This window comes from Salarias fasciatus, unplaced genomic scaffold, assembly GCF_902148845.1.
Source record: "Salarias fasciatus unplaced genomic scaffold, fSalaFa1.1, whole genome shotgun sequence".
In the NCBI taxonomy this organism is placed as follows: Eukaryota; Metazoa; Chordata; class Actinopteri; order Blenniiformes; family Blenniidae; genus Salarias; species Salarias fasciatus.
Window position 1 is genome coordinate 215,405 of NW_021941405.1, and position 17,890 is coordinate 233,294.

Genomic DNA, 17,890 nt, shown 5'->3' on the forward strand with positions numbered 1-17,890 from the left:
CTGGTTACTGACAGGTTAGCAGGTTACTGACAGGTTAGCAGGTTACTGACTGGTTACTGACAGGTTAGCAGGTTACTGACAGGTTAGCAGGTTACTGACAGGTTAACTGACAGGTTAGCAGGTTACTGACAGGTTAGCAGGTTACTGACTGGTTACTGACAGGTTAGCAGGTTACTGACTGGTTACTGACAGGTTAGCAGGTTACTGACAGGTTAGCAGGTTACTGACAGGTTAACTGACAGGTTAGCAGGTTACTGACAGGTTAGCAGGTTACTGACTGGTTACTGACAGGTTAGCAGGTTACTGACAGGTTAGCAGGTTACTGACAGGTTAACTGACAGGTTAGCAGGTTACTGACAGGTTAGCAGGTTACTGACAGGTTAGCAGGTTACTGACTGGTTACTGACAGGTTAGCAGGTTACTGACAGGTTAGCAGGTTACTGACTGGTTACTGACAGGTTAGCAGGTTACTGACTGGTTAGCAGGTTACTGACAGGTTAGGAGGTTACTGACTGGTTACTGACAGGTTAGCAGATTACTGACTGGTTACTGACAGGTTAGCAGGTTACTGACTGGTTAGCAGGTTACTGACTGGTTACTGACAGGTTAGCAGATTACTGACTGGTTACTGACAGGTTAGCAGGTTACTGACTGGTTAGCAGGTTACTGACTGGTTACTGACTGGTTAGCAGGTTACTGACTGGTTAGCAGATTACTGACTGGTTACTGACAGGTTAGCAGGTTACTGACAGGTTAGCAGGTTACTGACTGGTTACTGACTGGTTAGCAGGTTACTGACAGGTTAGCAGGTTACTGACTGGTTAGCAGATTACTGACTGGTTACTGACAGGTTAGCAGGTTACTGACAGGTTAGCAGGTTACTGACTGGTTACTGACAGGTTAGCAGGTTACTGACTGGTTACTGACAGGTTAGCAGGTTACTGACAGGTTAGCAGGTTACTGACTGGTTAGCAGGTTACTGACAGGTTAGCAGGTTACTGACAGGTTAGCAGGTTACTGACTGGTTACTGACAGCTTAGCAGGTTACTGACAGGTTAGCAGGTTACTGACTGGTTACTGACAGGTTAGCAGGTTACTGACTGGTTAGCAGGTTACTGACAGGTTAGCAGGTTACTGACTGGTTACTGACAGGTTAGCAGGTTACTGACTGGTTAGCAGGTTACTGACTGGTTAGCAGGTTACTGACTGGTTACTGACAGGTTAGCAGGTTACTGACTGGTTAGCAGGTTACTGACAGGTTAGCAGGTTACTGACTGGTTACTGACAGGTTAGCAGGTTACTGACTGGTTAGCAGGTTACTGACTGGTTAGCAGGTTACTGACTGGTTACTGACAGGTTAGCAGGTTACTGACAGGTTAGCAGGTTACTGACTGGTTACTGACAGCTTAGCAGGTTACTGACAGGTTAGCAGGTTACTGACTGGTTACTGACAGGTTAGCAGGTTACTGACTGGTTAGCAGGTTACTGACAGGTTAGCAGGTTACTGACTGGTTACTGACAGGTTAGCAGGTTACTGACTGGTTAGCAGGTTACTGACTGGTTAGCAGGTTACTGACTGGTTACTGACAGGTTAGCAGGTTACTGACTGGTTAGCAGGTTACTGACTGGTTAGCAGGTTACTGACTGGTTACTGACAGGTTAGCAGGTTACTGACAGGTTAGCAGGTTACTGACTGGTTACTGACAGCTTAGCAGGTTACTGACTGGTTAGCAGGTTACTGACTGGTTAGCAGGTTACTGACTGGTTACTGACAGGTTAGCAGGTTACTGACAGGTTAGCAGGTTACTGACTGGTTAGCAGGTTACTGACTGGTTAACAGGTTACTGACTGGTTACTGACAGGTTAGCAGGTTACTGACAGGTTAGCAGGTTACTGACTGGTTACTGACAGCTTAGCAGGTTACTGACAGGTTAGCAGGTTACTGACTGGTTACTGACAGGTTAGCAGGTTACTGACTGGTTAGCAGGTTACTGACAGGTTAGCAGGTTACTGACTGGTTACTGACAGGTTAGCAGGTTACTGACTGGTTAGCAGGTTACTGACTGGTTAGCAGGTTACTGACTGGTTACTGACAGGTTAGCAGGTTACTGACAGGTTAGCAGGCTAACAACACTTCAGCTTCACTGTGAGTTCAGGTGTGTTTCATACTGTAGATGTGTCTTCAGGTCTGATGAGTTCCTGGATGCTGAGAGCGTTTTCTCAGCTGGAGGCAGAGTTTACATTGTACAGAGAAGTTCTGGCCTCATCTGACTGAGATACAGAATGTCTCGTTTCCATCCAGAGAAAGAGATTCTCTCTCTGGAGCAGCCATGACTCCAGCAGCAGGGGGTCAAATCCTCGGCATTGTGGGTTGTTTCCTTCACGGTTAAACATATCAGCAGAGCGGGAGGCTGCTCCAGGACAGCGGTGATGCGGCGTCTATCATTTATATATCTACGGTGTCTACTGTTTATAGATCTGTGGTGTGGCGGTTTGTGCCGTAAAGCGCTGTAAAGTGTCACAGTGTCTGTCTACGGCGCGGCTGTCTGTTGCTGCTGCTATTCAGTCTGATTTTCAGAAGTAATCCCGCTCAGTAATCCGTGTTTTTATCAGAAGTACCTGTAACGAGATTACATATTTTTGCGCGTACTGTAACGGATTACAGTTACAATTTTTTTGTGTCCTGATTGCGTAACGCCGTAACATGTAATCCGTTACTCCCCAACCCTGGCTGTCCATCTGTCCACCTGTCCACCTGTCCACCAGGTACAGGCCCAGAGACGCTGGTGGTGTCCAACACTTGCTAATGGGAGGGGCCGTCTTCCAGAGGCTCGCGGTGGGACTCTCAGACGCAGACGCTGAGGACGGACTGGCGTGCCAGTCCGGTTGGGTGACTCTCTGAATTCGGTGCACTTTGGTGTCCCACGCTTTTACTGCAAAGATTTTCATGTAAAGTGAATCACAAAAGGCATTTTAAATCAAGAGATTGAAGGATCCATGTGTGTTTGCATTACAGCACACAAATAGATTTTTAAAATTATGTTTAGAAAAATGTTATGACTTGTGGAGGCCTAGAGGTCTGCCAAATGTACACGTCCCCACTTACCAAAGTTACTTTTTCATTGAATATAAACCAAATAAAATATCCAGTAACTACCGTATTGGCCCGAATATAAGACGATGTTTTTTTCCAGAAATTGCATCCTCAAAAGTGGGGTGGTGTTATACTCGCGGACTTACGGTAGATGGTCAATACGCATCTGCACCGCTAGATGGAGCCAAAGTATCACTGAGCAGAGAGCGAGTGGAGCGATGAAATGAGATCAAATGATCCGCGACCCCGAAAGGGATAAAGCAGCAGAAAATGAATGAATGAATGAATGATCTGATGAAAAACGGCGGATCATCTGGAACAAAGGGGCTGAACTCTGGACAACTGAGCAACAACAGAGGAGAAGTTATGATACCAACTTTAAACTGATGGTGATCAACGCAGCAGAGTCATCAAACTACTGCCAAGCCGCCAGGAGGTCTGGTGGAGCAGAGCCTCGTTCTGATTGGAGAGCACAGAAAAAACACTCCAGATGCTAACGCTATGAGAAAAGCTTTCCTGGTCCTGAGAGACGCTTCAGAGAGACTGATAGAAGGGAGAGTGAAGACGTCTCTGAAAGACGGACAGACGGAATGTCCACCACCAGAGCCTGATTCAGCTGAAGGACCTGGACAGTTATTTACATCATTTATGCAGTTTGGACCCCTTGAGGCTTCTTGTTTGTTGACTGTTGTTTCTTATTTTGAGAAAGAGAATATATTTATTCAATACTGTAGTAATATTTTTTCATTTTATATCTCCTGAAATGTTATCTCAGTTGTGAGTTTTGAGTTTATAGTAATTGTATAATAAAAAGTTGTTTTATGAGTGACCTGTTTTCAGCATTTTTTTTTTTTTTCACAAAATGATCTTTGAAAAATAGGGGTCGTGTTATAATCGGAGTCGTCTTATATTCGGGCCAATACAGTATATATTTTTTTGCTAATATAATAATTTTCCTGTCTATGATTACCTACATTGAAGAAATATAAGAAAAATACATTAAAAATGTATACAATGGCTCTATTTAACCATGTCCCTCAGTTTTGTTCAACCCCGTAACACCACATCAACCCCCCCCCTTTTCAAAATAATGGTTCAGCCCAAGTTCTTCAGCATCCAGAGAGTGACCTCTCATCATTTTCCCGCACATTCTGTGAAGAGAGGAAAGTGTTAGCAGACTTTCTTTGTGATATTTAATTGTTTTGATCATCAGATTGACGTCGTCAAGCTCAACCTTTCAACTCTGTTACATAAATGATTCTTACGATTGTTTGAGTAAAAGCAAATAATTGTCTTGGTAAAATACATGAATTTCTTGTGTTCCTCATGGTATGTGATGGTATGTGATGCTCTACACCCGAGCTAATGTGGATGTGTGACTACTTTTAGCTAAAATCTTCAACCCCGTAACGAAACAGCACTTTGACATGGTTGAAGCGCCGTTACGGGGCTGAATGTTGCTCCAGCCAGTCCATTTTACATCAATAATATTTCACTTTCATTTGGATTTCATGCCTAAGGTGGGAATTCCTATTTTCTCTGAGGTTCAAATATGCCTTCATCAGATGCAATTATTAGAAACATAATTTTCTGTGGAATATTTTTCAATACTCAGAGAACTCAAAGAGCACCGAATTCAGAGAATCGCCCAGCTGTGTTTGAGGTGAAAGACCGTATCAAGAACTGTTTGGTTGATTGAAATGATTTTTAAAGACATAAAGAAGTAAAAGTCCACATCACTACACGATGAGCTTGTTGACTTTGTGGATCCGTCACTGGATCTTCTCAGAGTCCGCCTCAGACTCAGACCACGGCGCTCTGTGTACAAACAGGACCAGGTCCAGGTGAGACCAGACTCCTGCAGTATTGTATAAAGTACTTCTGGAAAAGTTCAAAGCACCAACTGAAAAGTAACTAAAGTACAAAACAATCCAGATACTTTAACGTTTTAAGTTTGACATGTCATGTAAAGCGTCTTGTGCTCCAGTAATGTAGTAAAAGTATAAGTGAGTGTTCTATGATTTGTAATGAGTATTTCTCTAACATTTTAAAACCTGGAAAAAAGTCAGTCAACAACACCACATGCCATGCACCTTGGCCACAGCTTCAAGAGAAGGCGGCGCAGGCAGCAGGGGTCAGTCTGAGGAACCACGAGGCCGCCAGGTCACAGACCGAACCCGGGTCTGCAGGCTCTGCTGCAGGAAGTACGCAGCTAAAGTATGCAGTTCACTTCGGGAATACAGTAAACTAAACGTGAAGTACTGAAGTATTTTGAAGTCATGACGCCTCAGAGCTGCTCTGTTCCAGTGATCACACACACACACACACACGCAGGCGTACAGCTGGAACGTTGGTGTGTGTGTGACGGCAGCGTTCGGTGCTCCCTCAGCGTCTGATGACTCGGTCCCTGTGAGCACGGCTCTTCTGGGACGCTGCTGACTCGGTCCCTGTGAGCACGGCTCTTCTGGGACGCTGCTGACCCGGTCCCTGTGAGCACGGCTCTTCTGGGACGGGGATCCAGCTCTGCTGTTCCCGGGACGCTGCTGACCCGGTCCCTGTGAGCACGGCTCTTCTGGGACGCTGCTGACCCGGTCCCTGTGAGCACGGCTCTTCTGGGACGCTGCTGACCCGGTCCCTGTGAGCACGGCTCTTCTGGGACGGGGATCCAGCTCTGCTGTTCCCGGGACGCTGCTGACTCGGTCCCTGTGAGCACGGCTCTTCGCTCTGGGACGGGGATCCAGCTCTGCTGTTCCCGGGACGCTGGAACGGAATCAGCTTCTTCAGCTCTGAACTGCGTGAGTGTGGCGTTTGCTTGCTTCCGTACATTGTGAGTCACATTGTGCCGTCTGGCGTGATGTGAGCGCACGTCAGTGCGTGGGACAGGAAGTGGCTGCAGAGCCCCTCACGGACACCCTGACAGACTGCTCTGCGGCTGCAGACAGGAACTCTCTGCAGCACACGACACGGCGGTATGAGGCCCACAATGCACCACGCTGCGCTTCGTCCCAGCGGCAGCGCTGCCTCGCCGGCCCTCGCTCAGCCTTCAGTGCTTGTGGGACTTTGTGATCAGGGACACGGCAGCTGTGAGAGAGCGTCTGCTCTCATCATGTCCCAGGTGAGTCTTCAGTTCACGAGGACCGAAGCTGACGATCGTCCTTTATGAGAGGAGGCGTGGCACCGGAGTCCCTCATACGGAGAAGCAGGTCGTGGTTCCACAGATTCACCTCTGGAACTGTGGACAAACACGTTCCTCTTGCGGACGGGACAGAGGCGGCAGTCTGCCGGTGAAGCATCGGCCGCTCTGCCTCACGGCGGGCTGTCCACGGACTCTCACACACTCCTGAAGCAGCCGGCGCACAGCCTGGTTCTGGAAGGTCGGCTTTACTTCTACTGTCTCGTGCTGCTGCAGCCACAGCTGTCCGTCCCTGGGAGAGGGGTCCCTCCAGACTGTGGTTCTCCCCAGGATCTCTTCTTCTCCCACCGGGGTTCTGGAGTTTGTTCTTGCCGGATGTGAGGGTCTGAGGCGGCGGTTGCTTCGTTTTGTCTCCTTACTGTGAATCTGACATATTAACAGGGATGGGACGAGATCTCGCGAGATCGAATGCCGCGAGATTGAGTACGTTTGTATAAAGGCAAAAACTCTTTATTAACTGGAATATTGACAGAATGATACATTACAAGGCGCACAGCCACATAAACACGTGCAAAACCCTGAATCTGCTCATATTCATATTTAAAAACCCGTCGAAAGGGACATGAAATACTGTTCTGCCATGTTCTATCCGCAAGGAATCTTGGTCTTTTGAGTCCAGGAACTACTTCTGATCCAGTTTAATTGATACGACGTAAAGAAAATGTGCGGAAACGATGGTTCAGTTCTTCTCTTTTATTGAAAAAATGCTGCATCGCATCATTGAACATGTGACCACGTCTTGCCGGCTCACAGTCTTCTTCTAACAGCATGCAGAGAGCTGCAGCCTTCTTCCTCTGTGGTGTCTGTGTAGAATAAGGTTGAACATGCAAACAGCACACCTGGTGGCAGGAAGTGTAAATGCAGTCATGGCGTCGTTTGTGTGACGCGGTTCGAATGGGAACAGGCGAACTAGGCGGCCGCCTCGGGCGCAGTGTGCAGGGGGGGGGCGCCGTGGCCGGACAGGGGGCGCCCCGACCCGACGCTCCGTGTTCCGACGCTGCATGTGAGCACCGCGCCGCTCCCTACAACGCTGTGCGTACCGTACAGCCGAACGCCACGCCGACCGTACAGCCGACCGTACAGCCGAACGCCACGCCGACCGTACAGCTGAACGCCACGCCGACCGTACAGCCGAACGCCACGCCGACCGTACAGCCCAACGCCACGCCGACGGTACAGCCCAACGCCACGCCGACCGTACAGCCCAACGCCACGCCGACCGTACAGCCGACCGTACAGCCGAACGCCACGCCGACCGTACAGCCGAACGCCACGCCGACGGTACAGCCGAACACCACGCCGACCGTACAGCCGAACGCCACGCCGACCGTACAGCCCAACGCCACGCCGACCGTACAGCCGAACGCCACGCCGACCGTACAGCCGAACGCCACGCCGACCGTACAGCCGACCGTACAGCCGAACGCCACGCCAACCGTACAGCCGACCGTACAGCCGAACGCCACGCCGACCGTACAGCCGACCGTACAGCCGAACGCCACGCCAACCGTACAGCCGACCGTACAGCCGAACACCACGCCGACCGTACAGCCCAACGCCACGCCGACCGTACAGCCGAACGCCACGCGACTGAACCGAGACGCTGCAGCTTTCTGTTACCTGTTTCAACAAGTCCTTCCTGTTTGAAATTTATGAGCATTTTATTTTATTGGTCTTATTAACAAAACAACTCAAACCTTGACTTTGTTATTCATGAGTTTTCCAGTGACACAATACTGCAGATGTGGAGTTAAAAAACAGTTTGTAATTCAGGAGGACCTTTGAAGAACGGGGCAGGTCTTTGCATCGGTTCAGAAAGTAATCTGAGAGTGGAAGCAAAGCTGCTGAATGACTTATTATCTGTTATTAGCTGTCAAATCCAAGTCTCCAGACCCTCTGAGAACCGTCCTGACGTCTCCTGGCCACGCTTTACGTCAAATGCAGGTCGACTGCTCATAACGTCGGTTATGTGAAATATTTATCATGACGAGGATGTTCACTGCGTTCTGGAGGCGTAGTGGTCTCCTCACAGGGTCTGGAGTGCAAACCAGCCGATGCAGTCAAAGCCAGTACTGGTGTTCCTGAAAAAACCAGACATTCAACAACTCAGTGACGTGGAGCTGACCGGCACAGCGGGCAGACCACCGCATTTTGCACCGTGTAATGACAGAGTACACACTGCATGACAGAGTACACACTGCATGACAGAGTACACACTGCATGACAGAGTACACACTGCATGACAGAGTACACACTGCATGAGGTTGTAACAGCACTTTGAAAAGAGCCAAGTCAAAATAACTAGAAGACAATACTTAATTACTGAAATATATAATCGGTTGTAACTAGGGCTGTCAAATGATTAAAATTTTTAATCAGATTAATCACAGCTTCCAAATTAATTAATCATGATTAATCACAAATAATCGCAGTGTCCAACTGTGTCTGAAATATCCCCTTTTCTCCTGTATTGCATTAACAAAAAACGACAGGACGTGATTATATATATTTAACACCTGATGTGTTTTATATTTAAGGCTCCAAATAAAATAAATATTCAAAAAACTAAAACATGCACACCGTAACATAATGTGTGTGTGTGTGTGTGTGTGTGTGTGTGTGTGTGTGTGCAGCGCTCCCTCTGCAGTCCCTCTACCGTTGGCTTTAGGCAGGAGTTACATTTTCAGGTCTGTAACAAACGTAGAACCACAAGAAAAGTCAAACTCAGAGATACCACACTTGTTTCTTACACAATAAAACAGGGCATTCTGAGCCAGGGTTCCTTTTTTGTGTGGAAAACAGAAAACTGCTTCAACATTTTTTAATCAATCAGTAGAATCCATGGTGCCAGCGGCTGATCTCCCTCCATGCTGCTTTCTTCTTCTGTTGTGATAAATGAGTTGCCTCCAGGCCTCCTCTGCCTCCTGTCTGCTGCCGTCCAGCTTCACGTCCACGTGGGAGCGCGGTGGTCCGCGTGACGTAAAAACCCTCATGAATTCCTGTCCGCTGGTTTCCACGTGGACGTCTGTGCAGCAGACCAAACAAGACGGTAAAGTGAAAGCAGACGGAGCTGCAGCCTGATGGCTCCACTGAAGACAGGAAGAGGGAAAACCTGGTGGAAAGAGAGAGAGACTCTGTCTGGAGGAGGAGGAGGTCTGCAGACAGAAGAATCGCTCCGGCGCCGCCCCGCGATTCAGACACAGAAAAAAAAGCTAAATAAACTTTAATACTTAGTGATAAGGTACTGACAGTGAATGTGCTGAATGTTCTCTGAATAATCCGTAACAAAGGAGCAGATCAACAGTCTGCAGAGCCGGGAAAGCTTCTCCATCAGCCGAGGTGAGGCGAGGCTTCTTCTTCTTCTTCTTCTTCTTCTTCTTCTTCTTCTTCTTCTTCTTCTTCTTCTTCTTCTTCTTCTTCTGTTGCTGGCAGCTTGCAGGCAGCTGGCGTTCCACGTGGGTGCACTACCGCCACCCGCTGGTCGAGGTGAGGCTTGTCATGATGCGCATGTGTTAAATTGCGTTAAAAAGTTTTAACAAGATTGACTACATTAATGAAGGCGTTCTTTTTGACGGCCCGAGTTGTGCCGTCTCACTGTCGGACAGGGTTTCTGATGTGAACCGTCACTGGAAGGCTGCAGCCTGCGTCTCCTCTGACATCTGGAGGTGAAGCCATCAGACGTTCATCTGTACAAAACCACAGGGAGTCGGCCCAGAGGAAGGAGAGAGTGTTCCCGGTCACCGAGCTGGTGTGACGACGGCTCGGAGTTCCCCCAACCTCGCAGAACTTCCTCTGAGGCCTTTGGTCCTTCCCCGCACCCCCGGTCAGAAACGGGAAAAGCGCAGCACAGCTGAGAATGTTCCATTTCTTATCGGGAGAATCTATCGGCACATGGATTTCACACTTTTAGGCCGCAAGGTGAAGTCGTGGTGGTGTCCTGTCCGCTCCACTGAAGTGAATCTACTGGATCGCTCTTGTAAAAGCAGGACTTTCCCCTTCCTGTCCACCAGCAGTCGCACCGCCGCCTGTCCCCCCTGCCCAGTCTTCATATCATGCTTGTCATTCGGTGCGTTACTCCCGGAGCGCGCACTGATGAATTGCTTCAGGCGTAGTGAAAAATGGCCCAAAAGCCGCCTCACACCGTGACCTCATCACCTTCCACCAATCCGGTGACGGCATTTTGTCAACAACAGTCACGTGACCGTGTTTTTGTGGAAGCCTTTTTCCACTGGGAAGTCAACGATAATCGTTCCAGAAGATGTAGTAATTGAGTCATTCTGAGCTTAAACACGAGAAACGCATAGTAATGTAGTTAATATTAATATTGGAGCTAATAAACCTCTTAAAGCAGAATCTAACAGCCAAAGGCAGGGTGTTCTCATGTTTAACAGGTGCCTAGCTGGAAAGAAATGATGTCGTGTTAACTGTTAATCCAAAATATATTCTACTGCAGCTGAATGACCATGCCTCTTTAGAGCAGTGCCACTGATGAGACATAAACGGGGCATCTTGGGTAGCAATGATCTGCTCCATCCATGTTTATGAAGATGTGAGACTCCCCTGAATCAAAGGCTACTTCAATTTAAATTGTGTGACAGTACAGACTTCACTTAGTGACAATACAGAAAATTAAAAAGTTATTCACATAATCCATTAAGTCCAATAAGCCATTTATGGAAATAAAATAAAACTGTTCAAAATAATCTTTATTATCCAGTTTCAAAAAAGCAGCAGCAGCACAGTTTAAATACAGTTTAAATATACAGAAAGTCTTCTTCAGAACATTTCTTTACATATTTACACACATTTGCAGCAGTCAGTGAAGTACTGACCTTTAACCCTCACCATCTGTGTCCTGGCAATCCTCCTCATCCTCATCCTCATCATCATCATTAAAGATTTCTCTGTCGTTCACATGGTGCAGGAACATTTCCGTAACGATCCAGTGCTACACTCTGCTTCCGTGACGTTCAGATCCTCAGAGGTCGGAGGCCACGGCAAGACGCCGGTCCAGCCATGAGTCAGTCTGTTCAGGGACGCTGCTCTGCGCCGTGCTCTGGTCTGGTGCATGAGGCGCTCTGCCGGGCTGACTCCGCGCTCTGGACTGGGGAGTCTCTCCGCCGGACCAGCGTGGCGGACCCTGCACAGCAGACGGGCCTGATTCTCCTGAATCCTGCAGAGCCCGTCCTGCAGCGCTCCACACACCAGTGGTTTCACTCTGTTAGAACTTCACCGGGCCAATCAGGGGAAAGAGGCGGAGCTGCGGGAGGAGCGGACGTGACGAGAGACGTGACGACAGCGGGAAGCGTATGAACGTTTGAAGACAACGGCGGCGTGCGGAGCGACCTCCGTGGACACGGCGACATCTGCAGCTTCATAAGAAAGAGACTCAGTTCCTTCTGTGAAAGAGGAGCACAGAGCATCACTTCAAGGCTTGTTGTCAGGAAACGACGTCTGCTGCTTCTCAGCAGCGCAGAGCGCTGTCACGCCGCGGCTCGATGCGGATTGGTCTGTGGTCAGTGTGTCGCGTGTCAATCAGAACGGTCGTCCAATCGCCAGCTACGGATTGTTTTGAAGGTCCCGCCTCTGAAATCAAATCGGCAGAGCGGCTGCCCAGATGGACTGGTGAAACATGTCCGTGGTGGACGTGAAGCTGTCCCTCTGGAGCGCCAGGCTATGGGTGGCCGTTTGTGCCATACATCGCCTGGTACAAAACGCCGTTCAGAACGGCACTTTTAACGCCGAGCGCCGCCAGGCGCTTTTATTTTGAAATGCCTTCTGGCGTCTCAAACGCCGAGCGCCGCCAGGCGCTTTTAAACTGAGTGAGGAACTTTTTTCCATATATGTTTTCTTGTCCACATGACGTTTGATATATTAAATGTATTAAAATATATTTTTTTCTTTCTAATAAATTTTTCAAAACTGAAATGTTTAAAAACAAAAAAAAAAAAATAAATACTTTTGATCAGGGGTGAGCTTAATGAGGAGACTTACAGGGTTATAGGGTGGAAAATGTTCAAAAAATTACTTATCTGACATGTTTTCAGAGCAGCTAAAGTTTGCCAATAGTCAGAACAGGACAAAAGGATTGGAAATGTTCCCACAGGGAATTTTTTACCTTTGAAAAAGTTAGATCACATTTTCAAAATTTATGTAGAATCAAATTCCTTCACCGAAAATGTTTTAACTCTCATAAATACAATAAATAAATCCCACCTTGTGATAGAAAAAAACCCCACAAAGGAGTCTTGTGTAAACAAAGAAATCTTGAATAGTTGAGCCTATATTTCTTTCCTTCTCTCCTTCTATTTTGTAATAACAGATTGTAATAACACCTACACATTGTGCAATAAATGATCTTTGTGACCCCAGGCTTGTGACTTAGGAATTGAGAGGAATACATGAAGCCAAATGGTGTGAGGATCCAGGAAAAGCAGCGTTCCTCTCTGACAGCAGCCTGCCTGGTGGCTCCCCAGATGTCATGAGAGAGACAGATACGGTATTATATGTCAAACGAAAGATTTATGGCCCCCAATAAACCCCTCCCCTTGCCATTTGTCCACCATTTGTCCAGCGTATGTCCACTGCGCATTTGTCCCCCCCCCCCCCCCCCCCCCCCCCAAACTTCCTTCCGTCTGAGGTCTTTTGAAGTTTTTACGACGGGTTAGGTGTTGACACATCTGAAGGGATGAGAAGGAGCCAGACAGTCAGTTAGAGGGGGTGAATTTATATTGTACCTGGAGATGGTGGAGAAACGTGTTATGAAGAGGTTATATTACAAGCCGAGTCATCCTGGTAGTTTCGGCAGGGTAGAAAGAAAAGTCAGGGTGGAAGATGTGAAAGACTTTTTATCATCTCAAGACTCCTATACTCTGCATAAACCGGCTAGGGTACATTTTCCAAGGAACAGAGTTTTTGTTACAAGACCTCTCAAACAATTTCAGGCAGACCTTTGCGATATGCGAGCGTTAGCGGATGAAAATGATGGGTATAGTTATTTACTCACGGTCATAGATGTGTTTTCGAAATTAGCGTACGTGCGAGCTTTGAGAAAGAAGACCGCGGCTGAGGTGGTGTCTGTCTTTGAATCCGTCTTTCGTGAGAGCCAGACGCCTGAAAAACTACAGACTGATGCAGGAAGAGAATTTTTCAACAAAAGTTTCAAGATTCTGATGAGGAAACACAACATCATACATTATGCCACAGCCAGTGATCTAAAAGCCTGCATGGTTGAAAGATTTAACCGAACGTTAAAGACTAGAATTTCGCTGCTAAGAACTCGCGTCGGTACGTGGAGGTCCTACCAGACTTAGTAAAAAGCTATAATAACACTTACCACAGCAGTATAAAAATGCGCCCGGCTGATGTGACTAAGGGCCTTCAAGTGTTTCACAATTTGTACGGTACGCCTACACCACGAGACAAGAGAAAAAAATAAATAAAGACAGGATTTAAGGTCGGCGATGTTGTCAGAATATCCAAGTTGCGAGGGGTCTTCGATAAAAAAAAATACGAACAGAGTTTCACGGATGAAGTATTTACGGTGTCAGAATGCATTCTGCGTACTCCGCGTGTATAAGATTATGACGGCGAAGTGATCGAAGGTTCATTCTGTGAGCCGGAGCTGCAGAAAGGGAAAAAAAAAGACTCATTAACATTTAACTCATTAACATTTCTCAATCATACAATTTTCAAACAGTCTGTTAGATATTACATTTTACTACAAACAGATATGTCCGGGTGTCTGTAGCACTTTAGATGGTTATATGACCTTTTTAAAGCTCTCCAGAGGTGAACCTAAAAATTATGATCTAAACAAGAAACTCAGGTTTCATCTTAACATGTAAAGCAAATAATCAAAAGTGTTACTATTTGTGACCTGAAGATAACCAAATCTGCTCCTAACTTGAAATTTTAAGTTACTGCTCTCAAAACTCTGAAACATGTCGTGTCCTTTGTGATAAGCATCGTGAAATTCTCTGATATTTCCCAGTTAACGTGATCACTGGAAAACCTTCACATCCACCCAAGTTCTAATATATAGATCTGAAAATACAACTCAAAAGGAGGTAAGGTTTTTAAAAAAGTGTATAAAATACAAGAAAAGGTATAAATGAATAGTAAAATCCTTCAAAGACAGAGTCTCATTCTAAATATTCAAAATAAAGCCACACAAACTTAATCAGGAAGCGTAGACACGTGCTTGAATAAAAACAGAATAACTGGTTGATCATTTTCACAAACTCAAATTCAATTTTCTGTATAAGAGACAATAATGATGTTGTCGATGTACGCCAAACAAAACCGAGTCAGCAGGTCATGTCAGCTTTGAAAGCTGCTGTCTCACAGCTGCAGCGGAGACGGTTGGACTGTCCAAAAAAAAAAAAAAAAAAACAACGTTAAACTTGTGAAGCGATATTGTTGGTCACAGAAGGTGAAACTAAACAAATCAAATGTATTCCTGTGTACAGCAGAATACAAATACACAACTGTGTACCATTTCACTCTGGCTGCTACTGATACTAAGATAGCATTAACATCTGGTACAACCGGAGTTAAAGGAATGACGCTGACATTTATTTATTTTTCCTGTGCAAATCTGTACTTCTTTGTTCCTGGTTTCAAAATGGGGTTTATTGGTGTGGTGTTTGGAGACAGACATGACACTCCTCGTTTCAGCATTGTTTGAACCACTGGTCTGATCCCCAGTTCTTTTTCCTTTGATAAGAGATACTGTTTAACACAAACAGGATATTTCGCATAGTTAATTGTTGCTTGATAAGGTTCCACAGCCAGCAATCCTACATGATTTTCTTCCCCTTTCTAACAAATCCACAGAAACATTACCAAAGAACAAAATATGACAACCCCTTGTAAGAGCAGCATTATATAAGAACAAAGAAAGAACAAAATAAAGTGCTTAGTTTAAGAAACAAATACAATCATCAGCTTTACATACCTTTTCCTGTAGCAATTTCTTTTCTGAACAGTCTCAACCAGCTGCACAAGAAACAGAATTTCAACTCAATGTACATTTTCTCACTCTTTTTCTACTCTGACAGACAGTAATCACTCCGTGCTGCAGTTTGCTCCACTGTTTTAGGTGGTGAAAAAGATTAGTTGTGCTTCCACTCTTGCCTGTATCTTGTTTAAAGCACTCCCTACATATAACATGACTCTGTTGCCCGTCTGATACTTTAAAACTGAACCATCTCTGAATTACTGAGCCACTGTTTTTCTGTTTTACTGAATGGGGTTTTTATTGGGGTGTTGTTTGGAGACACACAATGACTCCTCGTGTCAGCAGTGATTGAACCACTGGTCTGACCCCATTTCTTTTTCCATTTGATCAGGGATACTGTTTTAACAAACAGGATATTTTGCATAGTTAATTGTTGCTTGATAAGGTTCCATACCCAGCAGTCCTACATGATCTGCGTGCTGCGTCCATAATTTAGATGGAGCAGACGCTCAAACTGACGGAGGTTGCAACAACACATCCAGCTGAATGAACTTCTGCTTTCATTGTATTTTGCAGGATTTTAATGAACAAAATGCAAAGTGTCCTCATCATACGACCAAACAATAACATTTTAGTTGCTATCTTCATCATCTGGTTGTCTATGAAGAAACTGGTAACAAATGTCAAGCATTTTAGTCCCAGTGATCACTTGTAACTGCACTTTGAAGTTTTTACGATGGGTTAGGTGTTGAGGAGATGAGTAGGAGCAAGACAGACGGATAGAGGGGGGTGAATTTATATTGTACTGAGAAAAGCGTGCCATGAAGAAAGTTAGGGTGGAAGATGTGAAAGATTTTTTTATCATCTCAAGACACCTATACTCTGCATAAACCAACTAGGGTACATTTTCCAAGGAACAGAGTTTTGTTACAAGACCTCTCAAACAGTTTCAGGCAGACCTTTGCGATAGGAAGACGGGCTCACCTTTCCTCCTCTCCTCTCTTTCATCCTCTGGTTGTCTGTGAAGAAACTGCTAACAAATGTCAAGCATTTTAGTCGCTGACCCAATGATCATCTGTAACTGCACAGATGAATGGTTCAATGTTTCCGTGCACATCTTTTAATAATAACATCAGTCCCTCTGGAGAGAGACAAACAGTATTTGTGGACTTTCTACTCTGTCCGAGAATGGTTTATCTACTGGTCTGCTTGACAGGATGCTAATGTTCTGATTCCCTCTATTGTGAACAGTCAAGTCACCACATCAACATTTAGCAAAACAGAGGCTGCTTTTTGCCAAACAGTGAAATACTGTCCTACCGTCTGATGTATGTTTGGAATGTTTTACTGTTACTCACTCTGGAGCACAAACGCTATATAATCTTAATTTTGATAGCATATCTTTTTCCTAAATCACAAACACATGTTGAAATTTCCAGCCATCTCTCTCGACCGGTAACAGTTCTGACAGCGGTTCTCTTTGTGGGACACCAGAAATGCTGACAGTTTGAACAGTGTCATTACTTCATGGACAGTATATCTCCTGCTGACGAATACAAGAGAAAAAATGCACCTACATTTATGAGAAACTTTTTTGGTTTCCCTTTAATGTTTAAACAAATCTTTGGTATTTTCTACCGCTGTATTTGAAACTTGTGCCTGAATAACCATCATTATTATTATTATTTGATCACCGTCAGCGTCCCAGTTCTGTCGGCCTCTTCATTGTGTAGAAGTTTTTCTCCACAGAAAGGAAACTGCTCTCTGTTCTGGTGTAATGTTTGTCTTTGGTACTTGTTGAGTTTTGGCCTTGATTCAACACTTGTGGCACTCCGGTGGGTCTAGCTACTTTAGCTTCATCTCTTTTTCTTTTCCCTCTGCTCACAGTCTCTTATCATTGAGGTTTCTTCCCCCTTGCCAGTGTTTGGTCATTAGTATTATTATAATAACGTCGACCCCTAAATCGTCGTTGATTTGGTCTCATCCTGTCTCGTCCTCATCCTCTGAAGCCTGGTTGTGTTGATACAAACGGTCTAGACTCTCCCAGAGTTGTGTACAGCATGAATCTTAGATTTTTCTTTTTTTTTTTTTGATTTGCAAACAATCCAGTAGCATCTAATTCTCTAGTCCTTTTCCGTAATTCCACAGGACTCATTGAAAACACGTCTGGGGCTGCTAATTCTTTAAAGTATCAGCATCCTGTGTTCCCAGTCCATTAATGATCATTGACACAAAGAAAGGTTCAGCTTTATGCGACACTTTTAATTCTGCCTTTTCTTTCCAACATTTAAGAAATCTTTCTGCATATTCAGACACCTGTTCATCAGTCTGTTCTTACAGTGAAGTACCCGTGTTATCACATCTGCTAAAGTAAGAAGCTTTTCCATAACTTTGTCATGTATCGTTCACCATAAAGTCCACTCATTAGAGAACAGGAATTCCAGAGCAGTTTTTCAGCATGATCTATTTGCACAGGGGGGGGGGTTACTGACTCCATCGAAAGAATAAAGATGGGTTCACTAAGGAGCAGGAAATGGTTGTAGTACAGGCCTGCAAGAATGCCCCGGAATACAACTGGCCCCCAAAAACAGCAAAACGGGTCGATACTCAGATGCTTTAAAGAACATTCTGTGAGAAGACA

The 17,890-nt window shown here is 45.6% G+C and overlaps 1 long non-coding RNA gene across 1 annotated transcript; it reads right to left on the reverse strand.

The window, feature by feature from the left end:
* Window positions 1-4,612: 4,612 nt before the first annotated feature.
* LOC115385794 (uncharacterized) lies at window positions 4,613-16,721 on the reverse strand. The gene is made up of 3 exons (XR_003931177.1): window positions 16,710-16,721; window positions 4,830-4,833; window positions 4,613-4,746 (listed from the first exon to the last, which is right to left on the reverse strand). It is a non-coding gene; the product is annotated as an uncharacterized LOC115385794 (long non-coding RNA).
* Window positions 16,722-17,890: the final 1,169 nt, after the last annotated feature.